Raw genomic sequence first — 8,829 nt, 5'->3', positions numbered from 1 at the left:
CTTTCTCGCATCTAACACATCAGTAGCCGAAAAAAAAAATCCAAAGCTTGATCTTTAATCAAATCGTGGGAAATCCCTTGTTCGAGATTTTTCTGTATGAAATTCAACACTGGATTATAAAAAAGTTTATCTTTCGCCCAAATTCCAGGATCAATCATTTTCACTTACAGTAATATAGTCCATAAATCGTAATCCCTTATTCCACTTATGAAACCAAATTGCTTCGATTAATCGTGTCCGTAAATCATAAGCCGTAAAAACTTAGGTAAATGTCCAGAAACTAGTTTAAAAGATTAAGCAAAGGTTTCATATATAGGTCAGGAACTATAATCCTTTAGAATAATTGCGAAATCTAACTAACTTCACTGGGATTATAATTCAATGAAAAAGCTTACGTCCGTTCACTTTGAACTCTGAACTCTTATCTCTTTTCTTTTACTTTCCCCTTCACTATTCTCCCCTCAATGTTCCGTTTCTTCTTTTCTGCCCGTCGAATGTGTTGTCACACTTCTTGGTAATTTTTTCTCGACCTTAGTTCATTCCTGGAGGTCTAGTCCTGACTAGTCCGGATTACCTGAAGAAATAGGCATGGCTGCACCATGCATGCAAGCTGAGGAGGGCCCCCCACGAAAATACGGAAAAAATTGAAATTTTCGCTTGAGGGGGAGTCCTAAAGTTTAATCCTTTGTGCGTGCCTGTTTCAAGAATTAGATTGAGGGAGGGGGATGAAAGGGGATTCTGACTTGCTGTCCGAAAAACAGCAAGGATTAGTCGACTTATTTATTAGACAAGGATCCATTCCACAATTATAATACTTACCTCTGTTAAAGACGAGTAGGATTAAAACATTTCGTATATTTGGAAGCTCAGGGCTCTCTTAAATGTGAAAGAAGATACAATTCCTTCCTTCAACATTTTTTTGTTTTTAATCAACTTCAAACTTTTGATAAGACTGATTCGAAAATGACAATGATTCCTGAAAAAAATACACTCCTTCAAATATTTATTAGGATGAAAGAAAATCTAAAAAAAAAAATTATCAAGGTTTTCAAGGCAAACTCTTAAAACAAGTTCTTTTGGAGGACAATCCCCTTGGAGACAAGTAGGAGAGCCAAGGGGCAATGACACCCACTTCCACTCGAACCAGAAAGAATAAGAGATCCCATCCCTCACTTTTCTCAGGTACAGGTACTTTTTTCTTTTTTGAAAAATGAATATATTTATCAAACAGTTCGTGACAACGAACTGTAAGTAAGGAGCGACCCGGCTCAATGGTAACCGAAAGTCTAAAAAACGGAATTTTGATACAAATAGATACATCAAAAGAATCAGATTTTAATTGTGATTTCAAATATATAAGTTTCATCAAGTTTAATCTTACCCATCAAAAGTTACGCTCCTGAGAAAATTTGGCTTATTTTCGAAAAAAGGAGTAAAGACCCCCTAAAAACTATAGAACCTTAATGAAAATCACACCATCATATTCAGCGTATCAGAGAACCCTACTATAGAGGTTTGATGCTCCTATCTCCAAAAATGTGGAATTTTCCATTTTTTGCCAGAAGAAAGATCACGGATGCGTGTTTATTTGTTTTTTGTTGTTTTTTTTTTCATTTTCCCAGGGGTAATCGAATTGACCCAGTGGTCCTAGAATATCGTGAGAGGGCTCATCCGAACGGAAATTAAAAGTTCTATTACTCTTTTTTAAGTGACCAAAAAATTGGAGGGCAACTTGGCCCCCTCCCAAGCTCATTTTTTCCCGAAGTCACCCGATCGAAATTTTGAGATAATCATTTTTTTCAGCATAGTTGAAAACCGAATTAATATGTCTTTGAGGATGACTTAATCCCCCACTGTTCCCGGGGGAAGCCTTGCAAGTTATAAACTTTGCCCATTGTTTACATATAGCACAGTTCATATAATTATCCAGTATGATCATTCTCTATCTCACCTATTATAAAAACCCGGACCGGGGTGCGAGTGCTCCGGAGAACTTTTTTGCAGATATAAACATAGGCGAAGTCAGATTAGCGGGGATGCAAGTTAGTCTGTTTCCGATTGTTTCCATCAAAGTGCAGTGAAACAATCGGAAACAGACTAACCCGCATTCCCGCTAATGCAGAAATAAGGTGGGAGGAGCTTTTTGTTCGCACCGAGAACGAAGACCAGAAATGATCTGCGATAAGCTTACTGGTATATTCTGTCTACTGTGACATATAGTGTTGGTTATTGGCAAGTATACAGGCGTTTTCAGGAGGATTTTTTTTTCTAGTGGGGGGTCGGGGTTAGAGTAGGGGTTACATGGGAGGATCTTTCCATGGAGGATATTTACTTGGGGGAAGGGACATTTCTATGAAGGGGGCGCCGGATTTCCCAGTATTATTTAAAAAGAAACGATCAGAAATTAAATAAAAAAACAAGTTTTTTTCAACTGAAAGTAAGAAGCAACATTAAAACTAAAAACGAACAGAAATTATTACGTATATGAGGGGGTTCATCCTCTAGTCAATATCTCGCTCTTTACGCTAAATTTTTTTTTTTAGTACTTTCAAAAGAGCCATCTATTCTAATTAACCAGCCTTTGTGATTCAGGAGTTTGTGATTAGGACAAAATTCGAACCTTAGAGTAAAGAGCGAGGTATTGACTAGGGAGCGAACTCCCTAATATACGTAATAAAAACATTCGAATATAGAAATTCGTTACGTAAGTTAATTCGTAAGTTACGTCAGAACAAAATTTCGAGAAAGCCAATTAGCAAAAAAGGGAAAATTAATATGATGTACGGTGAGCCAAAATCAAAGCTGCATTAATTCAAAAACGTTCAGAAATTAACTTAAAAAAGACAAGTTTTTTAACTGAAAGTAAGGAGTGACATTAAAACTTAAAACGAACAGAAATTATTCCGTATATGAAAGGAGCTTTTCCCTCCTCAACGCCTCGCTCTTTAAGCTTAAGTTTGACTCTGTCTCACAACTTTATTTTTTGAAACAATAAAAACTTTAGCGTAAAGAGCGAGGTGTTGAGGAGGGGAAGCCTCTTTCATATACGGAATAATTTCTGTTCGTTTTAAGTTTTAATGTCGCTCCTTACTTTCAGTTAAAAAAAACCTGTTTTTTTTAGTTAATTTTTCAAAAGATAAGACAACAATAATTTACTTTACTAATTACTTTTGTCTGCTACTAATGGCTAGTAACAAAGCTTATCTAATTTTTGTAGAGGGGAGGGTTCTCAAATTCTCATAAAGAATGAGTTTTATTGCTTTTCATGCCTATCTTTCGTCAAGTTCTATTGCTAGTTTGTATATAATTTCTTAGGTTTCTAATACCCTTTTCGCTGGTTTACTGTATGAGACTAAGTAAAATATAAAACAAAGCAAAACAAAGAATATAAAAAATTTCTCCGGGGTTTGGTCTCTCGTAATCAAAACAGATTCTCAGTAAAAGCAGGTATTGAGAAAAAACAGTTGTTTCTTTACTAGATTGCGTAGAGAACTTTGGCGAAAATTGGGCTTCGAATAATTATAAATAAAAAAAGGACGCTCAGAGTACTAATGTTGTGGCTGTTGACCTCCAAAAGAAACACTATAAAACTTTGAAATAAACTTCAAGAAATTACTAAGTACTTATCTATATCATTCCGAAGAGCGTTTCACTTTGCTTTACCCCCATTCCTCTACTAGTCAAATATATAATCCAGATTATATATTATCCGTGACTATTCTGCCTCTTGATCTCGTCGACACTGCTTTGTTTGTCGTTAAATGTGTTTGAAGAATGAGTCACGAATAAAAGATTCGAGCTTGTAGTTTTTTTGGTTAAATATTTGGTAAATTGATAGGGGGAGGGTAAAGCAAAGTTAAACACTTTTAGGAATAATACAACTAAGTATTTTATAGAATTTTAAAGTTTTCTTTATAGAATTTTATAGTGTTTCCTTCTGGAGGGGGCAACCATTTCACTTGTACCAGACATTATTAGCAAATATTGCAAGGTTATTTTCAATACGCATTGCACTTTGGCCAAGCCATTTTTTTAGGTGACTGAAGAATTCAAACATATACTATATTTCACAATCTCGGGAGTCCCCTCAAATATGTGTGCGTGTCTGTCTATAGGACGTGCGTGTCTATATTATATGAATACCCGTAAAAATCAAAGAAATATCCGCAAAAAAATTATCAGATCATTTTGGACTGCCGATTTTTGAAAGTGAAACAGGGTTAGATCCTTGCACCTTCCTCAGACTATACCACTGACTCTTTTCCTTGGTTGCTAATAAGGATATAAATGAATCTCACAACTTCCCTGTCAATTGGATATGACCCTCCCTCCCCCCTCTGCATAGGCTGCCATTATGGTATATTAACACTAGGAAAACTTAAAGTATATTTTTGTACCTGTTGCAGACTCCATTTGATTTTTCTTTCTGATTTAAAATCTCTTGAACTTTTGCACAATCAGACACAAAAACAAAACTATCCAGCTAGGCTATGTAACTGATTTGCTACCTGAGTGAGAATGCCCTTGGGAACTGTGGATTTTCTTATATTATTAAATAAAAAAAGACAAGTTTTTTAAACTGAAAGTAAGGAGTGATATTAAAACTTAAAACGAACAGAAATTATTCCGTATATGAAAGGGGAAGTCCCCTCCTCAACGCCTCGCTCTTCATGCTAAAGTTTTTTTTGTTTTTTTTTTTAAAGGAGAGTTGTGACAAAGAGTCAAACTTTAGCGTAAAGAGCTAGGGGTTGAGGAGGGACAGCCCTTTTCATATACGGAATAATTTGTTTTCGTTTTAAGTTTTAATGTCGCTCCTGACTTTCTGTTTAAAAAACTTGTTTTTTTTTTTATTTAATTTCTGATCGTTTTTTAGTTAATGAAGCTTTTATTTTGGCTAACCGTCATTGAATAAGTAAAGAAAATTTGCATAAAAATTTTACTTTTCTTTTGCTAAATGAATGTCTTTACAAATTAACTTACGTAACTAACGTTTTATTTAATTTCTGATCGTTTTTTAGTTAATGCAGCTTTTATTTTGGCTAACCGTCATTGAATAAGTAAACAAAATTTGCATAAAAATTTTACTTTTCTTTTGCTAAATGGATGTCTTTACAAATTAACTTACGTAACTAACTTCTATATTCGTATATTTTTCTTCTGGCAAAAAATACAAAGTTGCAGATTTTTGCAGATATGAGCTTGAAACCTATGTAATAGGGTTTTCTGATACGCTGAATCTGAAGGTGTGATTTTCATTAGAATTCTTTCACTTGTAGGGGATGTTTCCCCCCCCTCTTTAAAAAATCGGGTAAAATTTCTCAGGCTCGTAACCTTTGATGAGTAATACTAAACTTAATAAAATTTATATATTTAGAATCAGCATTATAAACACATTCTTTTGATACATTTGTTGACATCAAAATTCTGTTTTTAAAAGTTTCGATTACTATTGAGCCGTATCTCTTGTTTTTTTTATTTTTTTTTATTTTTTTTACGTATATGTTACTACGTATATAAGGGGGCTCTCCCCTTAGTCAATACCACGCTCTTTACGTTAAAAGTAAAAAAAAAATTTGATTCACAAACCCCTGAATCACAAAGGCCGTTTAATTAGAATAGATAGCTGTTTTGAAAGCACTAAAAAAACTGTACCGTAAAGAGTGAGGTATTGACTTGGGGGAGAACCCCCTCAAATACGTTATAATTTCTGTTCGTTTTAAGTTCTAATGCTGCTTCTTACTTTCAGTTGAAAAAACTTGTTTTTTTTATTTAATTTCTGATCGTTTTTTAAATAATGCTTAGAAATCCGGCGCCCCCATCATAGAAATATCCCTTACCCCAAAGAAACATCCTCCACCGAAATATTCTCCAGAGTAACCCCTCCTCCAGCCCCCCCCCCCCCCAGAAAAAAATCCTTCCTGAAAATGTATATATACTTCCCAATAACCAATAAATAATGCTGGCAAGTCTGGCACCCCCTTCATGGCAATTTCCCTTCCCCATGAAAACTTCCTTCATGGACAGATCCTCCAACATAACCCCCGACCCACCCTTCCCTCCCACTACCAGAAGAAAACCCTCCTGAAAACTTCTGTATACCGTACTTCCCAATAGCCAATACTATATGTTAACATTGGGTAAAGTTCATAACTTTTAGCCCTCCCCCTGGGGACTTCGGGGGATGAAGTCATCCTAAAAGACATATTTATCATATTTTTCAAGTCTGGAAAATGTCTGTATACTTCCCAATAACCAATAAATAATGCTGGCAAGTCTGGCGCCCCCTTCATGGCAATTTCCCTTCCCCCATGAAAACTTCCTTCATGGACAGATCCTCCAACATAACCCCCGACCCACCCTTCCCTCCCACTACCAGAAGAAAACCCTCCTGAAAACTTCTGTATACCGTACTTCCCAATAGCCAATACTATATGTTAACATTGGGTAAAGTTCATAACTTTTAGCCCTCCCCCTGGGGACTTCGGGGGATGAAGTCATCCTAAAAGACATATTTATCATATTTTCCATCATGCTGAACAAAATGGCTATCTCAAAATTTTGATCAGGTGACTTTGGGAAAAAAATAAGCGTGGGAGGGGAACTACTTGCCCTCCATTTATTTTTGATCACTTAAAAAAGGCACTAAACTTTTACTTTACGTTCCAGTGAACCCTCCCACGATATTCTAGGACCACTGGGTCGACATTACCACCGCTGGGGAAAAAAACAAAAAAACAAAAACCCCGCACCCGTGATCTTTCTTCAGGCAAAAAAATGCGATATTCCACATTTTATCAGGTAGGTGCTTGAAACCTCTACAGTAGGGTTCTCTGATACACTAAATATGATGGTGTGATTTTCATTAATGTTCTATAGCTTTTAGGGGTCTTTCCCCCTTTTTTTGAAAATCAGCCTAATTTTCTCAGGCGCGTAACTTTTGATGGGTAGCACTAAACTTGATGAAAGTAATATATTTGAAATCAACATTGAAATCTGATTCTTTTGATGTATCTATTGGTATCAAACACCCGTTTTCTAGAGTTTCGGTTACCATTGAGCCGGGTCGCTCCTTACTTACAGTTCGTTACCACAAACTATTTGATATATTTTCATGATCCGTTCTTGAAAAATAGGGACAAATTGCCAGATTTTAGAGTAATATTTATAGGCAATTACGCTGTAATAAAGGGACAGGAGAAAAGTAAGCAGAAGAGGGGCGAGAGAGCTGTTTGCAGAAGCCGTGGTACCCGCGGGGTTTGCCCTTTAAATTGCAGGGACAAGGTAGTAACCCTTCAACGCTTCCCTTACTTCTCTTGTAAGGAAACCACCAGAAAAATGGTGGTTTCTATACATGTATGTCCAGTTTTGAATTTTCTGCAGCGGAACATTACAAAAGAAAAATATACATTTATCATGATTGCATCAAAATTTTTCGCAAAAAATGCGATAAACCAGGCATAGGATGTTTACAAAAGTGCTTTGAAATATGCTCTTGAAAAGCACAGGGGTTCACATCCAAGTAAAATATTTTTGGCAGATTTTCATAATCTGTTGAGTGGTTTTTTTAGCACGTAAGGAGGAGCTAACCCTCTTTCTTATAGTTGATTCTTGTGACATAACAGCTATCTCTAATGAACCAAGCACTATTGTAGCATCTCGTTTAAACGAGTGCGTGAGTATGTTAAATTTTCTCGTTGAAAAGCAAGAAACCACAATACAGCCCCCAGGCCATGTAGTCTGACCCTCAGTGCCAGCTAAAGCGCAACTTTCTGCTCCTGTTGTGTTGAGCAATGTTCCGGGCAACTTGAATATTCGAAACCCAGTTAATCATCGTGAGTTTGTGGTTCTATAAATGCGTCAATGAATGAATAACTTGAGCGGTAGGGGTTTTATCATACACGTACCTTTTCTTGCTAATTTTATTTGCCATTGCTATGCATCTTCTTGCCGGAAGATTTCTTACGCTTTAGGCGTTAGATTAAACGCAGTACATAATCAACCGAAACACACACAGAGACTTATCAAGCTTTTTGTGATCGAACGCCAAAAGCGTAAGAAATCTTCCGGCATCGATAAAGTGATCACTCTTCACACTCTGCATGGAAGTGAGCTGCTGGTAAACAAGATTGCTCTTTTCATGCAGATGATTGTTACCCAAGGAGTTATACCTTCTTCTTTCTCGATTAGAGATCTCACTCCAATTCCAAAAAATAGGTAAACTCGCCACCCAGTGGTCGTCTTTCCTCCCTATAACGGTGGCTACTACCTTCTGTGAACTTTTTGGACTTCTGTTCATTGACCATTTGAACGTAAAATGCTATGTTCTACCTTACCAATTTGTATTCCAGCCACGTCTCGGTTGTGCCCACGCTTTGTCGGTTGTCACGAACGTTTTAATCGATGCTGATGCATAAGGTGAAACTCTTGTGTTAGCCGGGCACGATGTTTGTAAAGCGTTTGATCTCTCATTCATGCCACTGTGCTACTCCATGCAGCAAAACGTTGAGCGAGGCCTTTATATATCAGAGGGTGACGACTCTTCTCAAGGGAGGAGCATTATAGGTTGACCATATGAAGAGTACGAATTTGATATTTATAAAATAAATTAAAATACGCAACTGCAAATTACAAAATTTTGAAATAGCTACTTTTACTGAGATAGAAAGGTTTAAAAATAACGAAATAACCAAGAACTTACAGGATGTGTGGGCTGAGTTACAGAATTTTGAAATCCAACCTTCCCTACTTAAAACAGAATCCATGGTTAGGGAATGGGCTATAATATCTGTATGTCTTGTTTTAGGATTACGTCGGACTTAACCTCGGAAC

This window comes from Artemia sp. Qi Xiang Cuo, chromosome 1 (genome assembly GCF_049724085.1).
Source record: "Artemia sp. Qi Xiang Cuo chromosome 1, ASM4972408v1, whole genome shotgun sequence".
Classification (NCBI taxonomy): domain Eukaryota; kingdom Metazoa; phylum Arthropoda; class Branchiopoda; order Anostraca; family Artemiidae; genus Artemia; species Artemia sp. Qi Xiang Cuo.
This window is presented reverse-complemented; position numbering follows the sequence as displayed.